A 14,830-nucleotide genomic window follows, 5' to 3' on the forward strand; every position below is an offset into this window, starting at 1 on the left:
CGTTTCAACTGGGGTATAGAGAATCAGTTCATCAAGAACACGAATCAGTCTTTGTTCAATGAATCTCAGAGTAATGCATTGGATTGAAATCTGTCATCTCACAGTTGATCACATGTCCCGATTCATGCGTTCATAGCCAAAACCCAAGCTTCTTTCCACAATAGTCGAGTCGTGTGTATGTTTATGTAGCCATTTCTGGATATTCGACTAATGTTCTCTTTCCCATATTCATTGAACTGAATCTTGTGGGTGCCCTTATGCGTCGCCGAAAATAACAATATCTGTTGTTTTAACGGGACCTTGAAAATCAAAGATAGTCTGTTTTTTAGCATCTTTGTTGACAAGTGCTGGCTCGGTAGATTAAATTAAGCTTATTAATTAGCATGCGACTCCCAGACAAACAATGTGCCCAAAATGCAGTCTAAGTGGACTAAAATGTCTTGAAACCTGACAGACAAACATCGTTGTTGAGGCTATTTATGCTGCCATCAGACAGTTTTGTGAGGACCTCGAGGCATTAAATTTGAGCCGCTATGTGGAATTACTCCAGCGAAACGGTACGTCAATTGATGCATAGCGCTTGCGGACGTTGGAGTACTGGCTTAAACTATGCTCAAGACGTGCAAAGACGCGGTTGCATCGACAAGCTTGAGAATAGCCTCTCGGGAGTCAGTCAGACCATTTGAGCCTGGAACAACAACCTTTCTCAGAGCGCTTCCTGGGATGGTTGCCATCAGCTCTTTGACGAAGGCGCTGCATTGTTTCAGCTTCTCTCCAGTGCTCGCTGCGCCCGCCAGAGATGCTTCAAACTGCATGAATAGCTGCCGTTCCCCGTGTACGGTTTCTCTGACTTGCCTTGCACAACTACGTCTCCTGTTTTGTTTTATACATACATGGAAAATATGAAGGACCATACTCAGAATCAAGACAAGCCATATATGCTTAGTGTTTTAAGACAATAACAGAGCGGCATTTCTATGGTTATCTTGCAGCGATTGTCCATACTGGTTGATCAGAGGCATAACTTAAAATATTGAATCACTCCACAAGTACTGGAAAACTTTGGAACTCATCTCCAAGTCACAGAAACATACTGAAGCTGCACTGAGACGCTCGCGAGTCCTGGCAGAACATGTGTCACTTCGAACAAGGTGATGGAACATCTCGAGTTCTCGGAATTTCTGAGTACTATGAGATCTCATCCATGCTTGCGGTGTAGTTTGCAACTGAGCCCCCGGTATCTACGCTCTATCGCCTGATAAGTAGTAAAGAATAAGTCAATCGCGCCAGCGGGTTCATAAACGCCATCACATACCATTCTGATAGTGTAAAACATAAACAAACTACCCCCCGACTTTTGAGTGTTCCAAAGAACATAAAAGTAACCAAACTATGTGACTTACAGGTTATATTAAGAAAGCTTTATAAATAATCGATTTTTGAAAACAGCCCCGTAAGTTGTGTAGAGATGTTGCACGATTCTTTTGTGGTCCTTCTTGGTCGTCTTGCAAGTAGGCATCGATGCCAACAAGTGAGCAGATTCTGTTTCTGAGGATGAGCTGTTTTTACTTAGGGATAAATATAACTTATTCAAATTCAGGGGAGAATTTCTTCGAGACATAGTTGGGAAAAGCGATACAAGACAGAGGTCGACCACTGCTCATGCTAACCAGTTGGGTTTACCGACGAAGGCGACATCGATTAGACATATTAGTGTTGAGTTTGGGTCTGGGACTCGCAGTGAATTTGAATGAACTAAACGCGGAGAAGCTACCTGGTTGGCTTCCTGTAGGACATATAATGCAATTATCCGAATGCGAGATGTTGCATTGGCACCAGTTATCGTTGACCACCTGTGATACGAAGTGTTGGAGAGACTTGGCGGTATGCAGATACTGTATATCTTAAGCCAATATCAGGTTCTGTAAATCCCCTACAGTCCTCAAGCCGGTTGAAATGGCGCAGCAAGTCCGTCTTTCGGCATTGTGATTGAGATGTGAAAGTAAATGCGAGGCTCACTGAGAGTTTGGCCGTACCACCTCCACCTTTAATTAAACAGGATGATGTGCACACAAAGCCGCGTGGTATATAGTTCGGATGAAGTGTCTAAATCATATCTTAAACGGCTGAAACAGTACTTGAGACCACCCAGGGCGCTAAGGCAGATCAACCTGCTGGCCGACAGCACCTCTGAAGTTCCGTTGTGGGTGGAAGTCCATCTCGTTAAAGCCAGGGGCTACTTCGATGCGGATATCATGCAGACATTCCAGCAGCTGCAGCATGCAGCAAGAATGATGGATGTTTTACCAATACCGCTTAAAGACATAAGAAAGATAGTCAAACATAGATTGGATTTAGAGCATTACATATTGAATTTATCCACGTTATATAGTCTCTCCAACTACATATCTCGAAGGATAACCTGGGTAGAGTGTTTATGTATTATAAACAACGAGATAGATAACGAGAAAAGAACTTCTTACAGCTGGTATAATTATTGCATCGATGTCTACGCGGCACTCTAGACTATGATTGAGATCAACCGTCTTCGCTTTCTGATTCTGGATTGGAAAACGCTCTCTTGTCGCGGCTGCATCCTTTAGCCAGGCTTGACTAACGGAGGTTTCAGTCATCTCCCCTGTTTGTGCTCTGCATCGTTTATCTTATGTTTTGTTAAGGTTAAGAATCGTGTCTCTTCTGCGACCTCTCATAAAATCCATCTCTCTTCCCAAAGCCGGGAACGTAGCCAATACCGAGTTTCTGACCCAAAACGCATGAGAATGTCACCGCTATCTACGTGCACAAGTTCTCAAGAACCCGCATAAAGTTGCGTCGGCGACCAAACAAATTTGCCGACGCCAGGTGGGTATTCCTTTCGCAGCTCGGCCTTATCCAGCGAACCTTTGACAACTATTTCAGTGAAATACGTGGGACAATACACCGTAACTCGACCCATGTTCTCAGCTTAACGCATAACTACTCCTGGCTAGCGAAGAGTTATGGCAAGGAGTTAGGCTGCCTGCGGGACATACGCATGCCTGTTCTGGAAACAGTCGTGGTGGCGCCATTAATGTATAGAATTAGGTCCAGGATCAGGACAACAAACTAGAGAACCCTTTTGATTGACCTAGCGTGATGATTTATACTTATCGTTCTTATTTTATACTCAAAGATAGATCTCCTATCGATTTATTGGCCCCATAGTCAATAAGAAAAGCTAGCAGCCTCTGTAATAAACCAATCTCGTGTATGATACACGCGGTATGCTGGGATTGAGTTTGCATAATTGCTGATGAGACTTGCAAGGCTTTGTTAGGGAGGGACAGTGAGTGCCTTGGACTTGAACATGCAGATAGGCCTTTAGGCAGACTCCGCGAGCCACTTCGGTGTTGAAGCCTGCTATTTCTATTCGCTCCTTAACCCCCGACCGAGAAAATCCGACCTCGTCATTGATATTGTTATTGGCTATGTCTTACCTGCGGCTATAGCAGGCCTCGACATGAAACTGCTGGGGACCTGCAATCAGGTGAATAGATGTTCTTCTTAGATTTGACTTCCTATTGGTGCCTCCTTGGTACCGGCAGAAGCGGCCTCATTCTCATTGTTACTCTCCGCATACCACCTTTTTGACTAATCAGCGAGCTTCTTTCTTAATCCTGTGATGGCGTTAAACACTCGTGCTGGATACTGATATGCATGACATTAGTTTATAACTCTGCCAACTGGTAAAGCGAGGTTGCTTGTTGGGCAAATGTGATAACTGTAGGTTTCACAGGCGTTAAATAATCCTGTACGGGCGAAGACAAACAAACAGCAAGTTCTTTATAATCGTGATGTGTATAATTATACTAAAACCGGCAGCTTTAGCAGTGAAAGATGGGGATATAGCATACCAGCCATTACAGGCGAAAGGGAAGAAGTCGTGTCATGTAGCCACACGACTCGGTGACTTGGTGAGGAGGCCGTCTGAGCGGCCGCAGGGGCGCCTGCATTCCAAGAATTCCAGCACTGGCAGTTCTCTACCTGCGTTGTTGAAGCGGTTGGATCACGCCATTGCAGGCCATAATTCGTGTCTTCGTGACTTCGCTATCGGCCGGTATAGTTAGTCTCCTTTTATGGCATTGCTACACATCCCTTCATTTGTACCGTAATAAAACTGCGGCTGATGAATCTCTCACAGATTCGAATTGGGTTGGCCTCAATAATAGAGTCAGCCGGGTTATCTTCGCCGTTAATTCAGTCGATCTCTTGCAATTCTCGCCGCTTGTAAGATTGCGTCAACGCCCTTAGATCAACCATTAGGCGTATGTCCTTGATAGTTCTTAGCTTCATAATGCACTCGCATACTCAATGAGAATCAGTACAGACAAGAGTCTGAATCGGTAGAAGTTGGGGGAGCAAGGTGATGGTCCTAAGGGAACTCTGAGTGAAATCGTGATTGTTAGAAAATGAGAACGATCGACGAAGACGAATAAGTTAGCTGTTGAGAAATGAACGAGTATCAAACCTTAACACGCTTTCCGGGTTTACGATTTTCCATTAATTCCGTCGGTCAGGTGCTTCTATCGCGTAAGGCAAAAGTTCCTAGTGTTGGGTAGCGGTAATTAAATCGAAATAGGCTTCTGGCCGGCAGACTGCAGCGATACACGCTCCTCCTGCCTGCTGTTTGACATGATGTAGTTTTGCGTCAGGCTTATTGACGTTGACGCATCTTAACTTCATAGCTTGCCCTTTGTGGCGGATGGTGACTGAATCGCTTTTTAACAAGGTGACCACTCCACCGGTAAGTAGGAGGGTTCGTTGACTGTCATTACCGTCTTTGCCTTTGGTTTGAAAGCGGCCTTTCTTAACCGTTTAGCTTCCCGATGTAAGAAGACGTTGTCTGACGAGCCCAAATTACCTCCTTCTGTTAGAATTCCGCAGACCCGAGGTCCGAGTCTTCCACAAACGACATTGATAAACACAGATCGTACGATAGTATGTTCATCTGGAAATTCTCTTCGCGATGTTTGTGGCGCGTTGACCACCAGTGGGTCTCTGCTTCTGCAGTACGGTAAGGTGGCATGACTCCTTCTTTTGGGTAGATATGTCGGATTTGTTCTGGCAGGCGGGTGACGATGGCTCATTTTAACTTCGTAAACAATTGTAGATATGCTTGAGTGATGTCTGTAGCCGCAGTACTTTTCTTTCTGCTAGAAGTGAGGGAGATATGGCTAGAATCAGCTGTTGGCTAGCCCGTTGAGTTTCTGTGATTGGGTCAGAATAGCCTCTTTTCCATCTTCTACGTAGCCTTGTACTACGAGCGAGTCTCGATTTCTCGTACGTTTCGATAGTTTCACCCTTGATTTCTCTGACGTACGGCATCGGAAGAATCGTATGTTTTGGCACTTTCGTTGATAGAACTTCGTCAACCTTAACATGCCCTTGTCAATGTAGTCGTCAGTCTCTGGTTTGGTTAACTGTTCATTAGGTGTGTTAAGACGCCCTGTTTCCGTCATTCAAATGCCAATCTCACGTTTGCCCGTTATTTTGCGGAGGTGAAGGTGGAATATCATGCCTGGGTCGCGAACTGGTAATGGATAATAGTCTCTTTTGTGGGCTGCCCGGCTGGCTCCTCAGTCGCTCCGGTTCACCAGGTGTCTCACAAGACCATTGGCACTGCCGATGACGATAATATTGTCAAAGATCACCTCCCCTCAGGCTTCATCTGGAGCTTCTGATTCTGGCACGTTTGGCTGGACGTGTGGCGCCTGGTTAGACTCGTAAGGGTCTTCGTGATACGGTTTGACCACTGTTGAGTGGTACGTCTTTGGACTGGGGGATACGCTATTTACATAGATTTCGTCGCTGACGGTGGCTAGCTTGAAAGGCAAGCCCAACACTTCTTCTCGTGCCACACTCTCACAAGGGACTGTAGCGGGAGAATAAGCGGTGGGTGTATTTGGACCATCAAACGTTGCCGTACTGTCGTTCACCTGTCGGCGTTCGTGAAAATGGCGAGGTTCTGTTACTTTTAAATTGCGTCAGCCCGTATGGTGTTTGTCTTGTTTAGCGCCGATTGATCCGTCAGACGTATGTACGAAACCGAACCGTAAAAGCGTGGGCACTAGTCCATTGTTACCGGCGGTAATTTGGACCGTTTTCACTTATTTTTGTAGTACTGCTTCTGGTATCTTTGTTAGGGATTCCGCCTTTATGATTTTGTACACCCTTCGAAGTGGCAATTAATAGATTTCGACTTCGCAAACGCTGTTAAGGGCTTCAACTGGAACCTCTCTAAAGTAGATCGACATAATTCCCGAAGCATATTTATCTCTGGTGAACGGAAGTTTGAACCAACGTCTGTTATCAACAAGCCAGGCGGTCTCCAACCAACATCGATCCAGCAAAGGCGTAGCGTTCCCTATGTAATCTTAGTAGAGATGCTCTCTAAGAACTGAACCGCGTTAGACAATGCTACGGCATCAACCAGTGGAGAACTGGGTGGTTACCGTCGAGGTATCTTATATCGACAATGATTTCGTAGCTGAAGGAGTAATCCTCTCGAATGTGAATAAAAAACACGAGGGGACCGGCACGTGTATTTGGTAGCAGTGGCAGACCTCCTTTAGCCATTCGATGGCTGCCATTTCCACTAGGTGGCCGGCCTACTGGAAGGCTTTGTGTAGCCGCTGAAAAGATGGGCACCTTGAAGCGGCCATGAACTCGCTGTAGTCGACATCTGTAAGATGGTTCCATGCCAGTGGCTCCTCTTTTTCTAACAGTAACCAAAGGTGGCACCATTTGTTGAAGATCGATATTGACTTATTCCTCAAGTCATAGTGTTGGTAACGCTATTGAAGGGGAATTTCAGGCAATGCATATCCTCCAAGCATAAATTGAACGGGGCGTTCGTATTCATTATGTGGAAAGTGCCAACCGGAACGGTGTTGGCACATCGGTTGTGCCCATCGAATCAAGAGGTCAGCTATCGCCGAATCTGTATCTGAAACCTCCTGCTGCGTAGTTTTTGAGTGTGATTTCTCTTTTGATCCGTTGAAGCGCCAACAACTGGGAGTGTTCTGCTGTTGAGAACATAGCTGCTTTAGAATTGGGTATCATACCTTGATAGCTATGCGTTCAGTATCGCCTGTCGAGTATGAAGTATGACGGTCTCTCTCCTGACTTCTCCTGGCTGTGGAAATGGCCTTCTTTGGTAATTAAGTGACGGTTTGGCTGGTTAGCTAGGATTGAAGCGATATTAATACTGTTGAAGACTGTCGTAATGCAACAGAATGTGCCGTTGAACTGGGTTGCGCTACTGCTTTTGACTTCTCTATCACTTTTGTCAGGAACTCTATGCTCTTATTTATATCCACTCCTCGATTCCTTGCTGACTTCTGCCTCCAAGCCGCCGAGCCCTTCGTAATGTGATAAGAACTGGCTGTAAGATGGGAATGATGCGTCTTGTGTGCATTAAGCTGCTTTGCACTTCTCGTATGTCTTGCGTCTTTTCCTAGATGTGTGCCTGGTTGAGCAGCAGTTAAAATCCCTGTATACGTAGCAGTTATGTGGCGCTGGCGGCAACAGTGATCTGTCACAGCTTCTACCTCGAGAGGATTATCTTCGTGATCAGTGACAGCGACCGTTGCAGATTCGATCGGCCCGGTACTGCCCCGGTGGGTATAAGGTAGTTTTGAACTGTTAATTTAGGCGTAAAGTCGCATTGCTTGCTGTAATGTGCTGGGTTGGCAGTCTCTCGTATGATTGAGCTGGGTCAAAACACGCCATCGACCATTATGGGACGTTTTTGTATGCGTTGAGTGGAAATATACGCTTTGGTCTACTTATGGTATCCAAGGTTGAATACCTGTCAACCTTTTACATAGCAGTATCAAACACTTTTGTCTTGTTTTCACTGGGCTGTCTCTGATGACCCGAGTATAGGTGGTAGCTTGTTACTGCGACGCATACGATTGTTCGGTTTTACTCTTTTCGAAGTGTGTTTTTGCAATTGATCGTGATGTGGCTTCAAATGTAGCGAAATTGCCTTTGGCAATTCTAAAATGATACTTCCTGGCTTTGCCTTTCAATTTCCAGGGAACACCTCATAGTATTCAGTCGTCCAAGTGGCTGTTGCTACTGTTGATGTTGGCTTGTTTAAAGAAACGTGATTGGGCCGCACGGGGAACTGATTGTTGGTTATGGTGCTTGATGCTGTGCTAGACGGTAATACTGGCCATCATAGCGGGCATGGTGATCTCAATGAGACAATTCTAGCTTTTGATGAGGGTTTGTAGCGTTCGGCGCTTTCTCCGTGGCCTTGTCGATCTCCCTCATCATCTAATAGTCTGAATTATCGCTTTGGAGAAACTTTCGCGACGTTCGTAGAGATCTAATTTCATTCATCTCAACGCAATTCTTTGAGAGACAAGGTTGTCTCTGATGGAACGCATGATCCCTGGCGGTGCGTTGTTGAAGCTACCTTCTGAGCGGTCTGCGAAGTCCACAGAAGCCTCGCGTCATAGTTTAAAGCCGTTAAGGACTCGTTTACAGTAGGTTTCCATGACAATCTTGCGTATGAGCCAAGTTGCGCTGAGCTGAGTGCTTTTATGAGATCGAAGTCTGTTTTGCCCCGGGTTGCATGGTCAACTAGGTCCTCGATCCTCTGCGGGATTGGAACTGTTAATCGACTTCTGGTTGTTGCGGCGGCGGCACCGCTGCTCACCGACCGCTCAGACGTTTGCTGTTCTATCTTCCTTCGTTTGTCATGTGACAATACGGACGGCTTTCGCAGCAACTTAACTCTTTCTACAGCAACACCTCTAATAGTAAGCTAGAAGATGGCCACTCGCGATATTCTAGGATGCTCGCGGGAACTTGTTGAGATTGAGGTGCTTTTGGTGATTGCTTGCGTCGTTTAGTTTTGCCCAGCGCCGACCTTGGCGGTTCAGTTGGCAGCATATCATTCTTGCTAAATGCCTGTGGGTGAAAGACACTATTCGAAAGTTTGAACTATTTACAAGCGACCCGTTTGAACAGCGCCGGCAAACTCTATGGTTTCCGCTTCCGGTCTCATGGACAGTTGACCTTAAGAAACCCAGGACCACGTGCGCAGCTCCTCGGCCGCAGTGTTGGAGGCGTATCGGTATAGCTGTATGGCGAGTCACCGCCGGTAGCCTCTTTGTGACCGTTTCACTTTGTTATCAGTCAGATGTGGTTCTTCTTCACTTCTCCAGCCACTGGAGTTAGCTGACAAACTGGTGTAGCCTTGGGAGGGTTAGTCTTTGAGCGCCTCGATAACACCTCGCTGAATCACTGGTTATGTAATGTCTTGGACGCGGAATTCAGGAAGTGAAAAAGTAACCACTATCCGGCGCCCCATTGGTGGCACCTTGCTTGGATTTTTCTGGTGACTGTGGCTGGAGAGTTCGTCGTCGTCATGTCTTGTAGGCAGGCAACGTTTTTGTCATTGTCTCCTAAAGAAACAAGACGGTGGTCGATCATTAGTTCTTTTCTTCTGGTTGAGTTTACAACATGATAAGCGTTCCGCATGCCATTGGTTGCCTGCGATTAATCTTCTCTGCCCAGGATCAGCAGTGGGGCTTTGGGTTCAAATAGCAGAGTCAAGGTGAATGGTTTCTTTTTCTGAAGTGATGATGAATTGAGCTACTTCGAAAGCCTCCTAGTTAGAATGACTAGCTCTTTCTCCCCAGACCGGTGACGGCTGTGGTTACTGAGGAAAATCTCCCTCTTCTGATAGACATTGCTGATCTGCGGGCGGCTTGTTATCAATGGTATCTGTGAGGTTAACCGTTGATCGGTGTAGGTTTCACAAGCGCGAAATACTTCTGTAAGAGTGAAAACAATGGATAATAAACTCCTTATAATCATCATGTGCAGAAGTAAAGTGAAAGTTGTGGTTTTATTAGTGAAAGCAAGAGATAAGGTCTCCCAGCCCATCACGTGTGGAGTCTGGGTGTTCGCAAGCGACTCCGTGTTCCAACTGTTCCAACGATAACAATGAGCTTGATATTTTAGGGGATGTTAAATCAAGAGATGTAGTCAGGCAGCCGGGACATAGACGGTGGCGCCAAGCCTTTCCATAAGCATGTAACACTTGTAGCGGCTCGTCCCGACCCTCGAGGACTACCCGAGCTATGTATCACAGCTCCATTGTCTCATCCCTGTTGCCGATATGAGTGAAAAGGGCTCGCTCGCTTTGGGATGGTAATAGACCACTAGGAAGAACAGAACGGCGTCAAAGTATGACTTGTTGACGTTGTGGGGGTTTCTGCTGGAAGCCACGTAGTGAGGCTTACGGTCAGAGCTTTGTTTCTTCTGCTACCTCAATGCCACACTCTTCCAGCTGTCAGAGTGGGTTCACAAGCGATGACATCCACAGGTAACAGCGCAGTAAATGTGCATCCTTTTCAAGATGCAACAAGAAAGTCAAAGAGAATCCATAAATCGCCTCCAGTACCAGAAGAGAAGAGTCAAATAAGTAATGCTGACCATCGCTGCAGGCTTGTTAGTCAAATTTACATCCCCATATAACAATATGTAACCATCATGGATTATAACGGGAGCAACTATTTCCACAACTATGTAACATAGCATAAACGGAGACAAATAGTGCACTCCCAAGATTAAGTCCATCAACTGTGTTTCTATTTTTCGTCTTATGGATGAATGATTACCTGATGGCTAAGTATTATGATTAACTATAATATGTTTCTCTGTATGTTTTTAGAAAGAGAAAACTCAGTCAGTTTTAATCATTACTATGCACGCAAAGGGGGTTAAAATATGCGTCAAATAAAAGAATACTACCTTATGACTAAATAAGCATTCGTGTCTTATGAGTATACACCCTTGGCTATGCTTTTATGCATACACCATTCTCAACTTGTTGGTTGGATGTTTGCTTAATGTTTGCTTCCAAATCCGCCCTGTATGTTTGTCTACCTGCAGTCTGTTCTTTATTTGACCATTATGCTGATCGCCCCCTCGTCCTCAGTTAATTTCTTTCCTCTTCATCTCATTCTTCTTTGTCCGTTCGTAATACTGCCGCAACGCTATGTCGAGCCACAACGAAAGCAAATTACCCGAGACGGCGTCCTCAAAACCCGATCTTGGAAAAGGCATCCGTTTCGATGAAAAGTCCACAGAAAAACAGGCGCAGCCGCCCGTTGGTTGGCCACACGCACCGAGGCCGCTTCTGCTCGAACCCAAGGTAAAGCTGCAGGGTCCGCCGAAAAACCCAAATTTCCCCAGCATACCGGGATCCTCAAGAGCAGCTCAAGCGACCAAATACGTCACGACTTGGGTCGAGTCGAAAGTTATCCTAGACCCAAGGGACCCAGGGTACTTCAACCCCAACACGCCATACTACAACGACCCTAGATTCCCACCGCGCCGCTGGAACCCCAACTGCGCACAGCCACCACGGCTAGGCTTCGGGACGTTAAATCAAGACATAGACCGCCTGGTCAACGATGCTAAAAGATGTAAGTATTGAAGCATTCCTAAATTTTGTTCTAAACCGAGTTTGAAGCATTTTTGGATGAAAGAGTATTGTGCGGATACTAAACGGTATAGAAACTTGATGGACGAGTTAGGACCTCTCAGTGGCTTCAACTTATGCAGTACATCGAGGGAATTGAATTGCTGCGACATTGAAATTAAGTATAGTATTAGTCTAGTCTTTATGAGGCTTGCTATTCAGTTATGCGTGTATTTCTAGAATGTTACCAAGGATGTGATGGAAATGGATGAGGAGACGACTTGCCTACGCCCGGAACAATGCCTCTGCTTAGTAAAATAACGATGTCGAGAGCGACTGCAGACGACTTCATGTTTTCTTTCGCGCAATTTCTATTTATCGAATTCGGACTGAGAGATTGGATGCACATAGGGAGATGGACTAAGTCATGGAAAGTCACGAATGGGTCACGTTTTACGTAGCTGTTTACTTGTAATATCAGAACAGTACGTCTTTGAAATGTCATGGCCGTCTATATCGCTCATTTTACTTAATTCAGTGGAACTCACCTCTCCGGACGCCCCCAAGCCTGAACTCAGAATGAGCTCCAAATTGCGAAACAAACGGTGCCTACAGTCTTCAGCCTGAACCAGGGCGTCCTGTTGGCCGAAACAACGTTCGAAGCCTTGCCTCGGCCGAGCCAAGTAAATTATGTCTAGGTGTCATGATGATGGATACCCAGTCGAGAAAGTGAGAGGATCTAGCCTTGTCTGCCCCGATCTCTCGATCTCACTGCGGGATTGCCCAATTATTCATCATGACCAGTCTTTATCAAAGACCGACTGACTTTCTTTTACTTTGTGCTAGAATGGACGAGTCGACCAACTTTTAGAAAGAATTCTTAAACTTAAGAACCTACCCTTCGGCTGCGGTGCGTCGTATTCAACAGAGATATTGTCTTGTCCTGTTGTTATACCAACGGTGTTTACTGCCATGGTGTCTCCATCAACTACAAGAAAACGTATGCCGGCAGCCCCGTCAAAGCCATTGGTGCCATTCGTAACGCCACAGCAGGCGATGTGTTTTATTCTTTAATAAAGAAACAGATCGATGGAGTACTCTCACGAGAGAGGACTAATAAGCAGTGAACTTGATGAATCTGCTGTATTCTTGGGCAGTAGCTTCTAGATTTCTAAACAGGGAATCTAAAATCGATTAATGAATCTTGTACGCATGACAGCTTAAGGCTTGATCTTCTATACTGGACAGTGCGTTTTAATGCTTCTCTGGTCCAAGGATGAAATCAAGAAAAACAGATTGATGCTGCGGATCATGAAAAACCGTTTTGTAAACGGAGAAAGCGTATTAAATGAGACATAGTTGAATTGGCTAGTTTGATGGTGTAGGTAAGTGGCTAACTTGTGAGCACTCCTTGAATTATAGAGGCTCTCCAAACAACCTCGAGCGAGACATGAAAAACGCCTGAGGTCTCTTGCGTTAGAAGTGAAGGCTTTAAATAAAAGAATTGGTTATTGATTGATATTATACTGACTACTACTTTGTAGGTGGTGCTGCAGATAAACTGAAGCCCCAACAAGTTCTGTTTACAGTCGTTCATCCCGTTGTCTTGCGAAGGTAACAAGTAACATAGGCTCATTTGTTTTCTTACATGATGTAGTATGTCTAGTCGCAGCCCATTGTCGGAGAATATGGTATGGTTTGAATTTCGTCTTACTTTCTTTGTATATATAAAAAGATCTTGTAGTCTTGAGAGCGCTTCAGAGTGAACTCTACCTTAGAAGGACCATAATAACCGCCAGGTAAGAGAAGACAGAGACAAAAGCCGAACCGATCCGACGAGGCATTGGTTCAGGCAGGGCATAGTTACAACAGGTGGTATGAAAAGGATAGAGGAGCGCCAGATTAAAGTGGATAGATCTCTGATCGCCATGGTTGATTGCGACATATATCGTATCTAACCCATTTATGGCTCTGACAGCGTTGAATGTGACGGCGACGTTGCCATCGTCTGTATGTTCCAGCGACGAAAACTTTTGGCGCCACGGGTTTTCGAGTTCATATCAATTTAATGCGCACAAAAAAAATGTACAGTCTAGTCTTGAAGCGAGGAGGTCTTGGATGTGTTGTGGCAGATTGCCTCCCTTCAGAAGGAGCGAGTTTTGGGTCTGTATTGAAGCGGGACGACGGCGCACTTATTACATCAGGGATCAAGAGAAGTGTGATCTCTTTGGCAAAAGCTCGTCTATCAACGCCGAAGTCAAAGGGAGGTCTGCGCAGCAGGCCAAGAAACGAGCGCAGAGGTATACCAATTCGGTGTGCCGACGAGTGACGTGGATGTTTCAGGACGGGTGTTTTCAGGTCTAACATGGTCAAGTTTTGGCGCTTTGTGGAAAAACTACCCCCAATGAGCGCTTTGTTTTGGCCTCTCTCGGACGTTTCCCAGGAGATTCGGGCCTGGTGTACTCGACTGGGGGTTTGAGAAGCCGCGCAGAGCTGAGATGGGGATTAGGGAGAGGCGATTGGCTAAGATCACCGCTATTCAAGCCCTCAGGCATAGATAATAATGCAGTTACTGGTAGTGAATTGTTCGCCCCTTGTTTATAGCTAAGATTGGCCTTATTTGGTGCTCGGGCTTAGGTTGACGACCGTGGAAGACAAAGAAAAGCCCGTGGGGTGGTATCCAGGTATAAAACAGAACTTTATACTGCCAAATCAAATGTATTATTTTAGGCTTGTCGATATCAAAGTTCCATCGCCCCTAAGAGAGAAAGATACCAGTTGGTCTTGCTACTAACCGTATGTTGTCTGCTTTGGCCATCTATCCCATCAAATTGAATTGAGAAGATAGAAAAAGAAGAGTAATACGTTCGCAGCCTCGGATATCTTCTCGTTGATATTGACACAGAACGTGGCGACGGCGCCCTTGTAGGTAGGACTTTCGACAGTTTCCTCAGTATGATCATCTGTAGGTTGCTGTGCTGAATATTGAGAGGCTCCGGGGCTTATCTGGCTCGTAGCTGATTTTGATTAAAGACGACGTTAAAGAATGCTCGAGTTGAAATCCTTGCTGATTGTTCAAATCATTGGTAAAAACAAAGTTGCAAAAACATGGTCCTTTTCTCTCAAGTCCTGACCTGATCATCATGGCTCCCAATCTCATACCTCTCGGCTACCCCCTGCCAAATCGGCTATGACACCGTATCGATTATTCAACCTGCCAAAGCGTTGATAACTTATCATAAAAAGGAGAATGTGCTCGAGTTTCAGGTAAACGGAACTAAGAAAACTTAGCCCGGAAATCATGTAGCCTTATCATGCGATTGGCCATTGTTGGTGCGCTGATCT

The sequence above is a fragment of the Colletotrichum truncatum genome (assembly GCF_014235925.2).
Source record: "Colletotrichum truncatum strain CMES1059 chromosome Unknown Contig_0019, whole genome shotgun sequence".
In the NCBI taxonomy this organism is placed as follows: domain Eukaryota; kingdom Fungi; phylum Ascomycota; class Sordariomycetes; order Glomerellales; family Glomerellaceae; genus Colletotrichum; species Colletotrichum truncatum.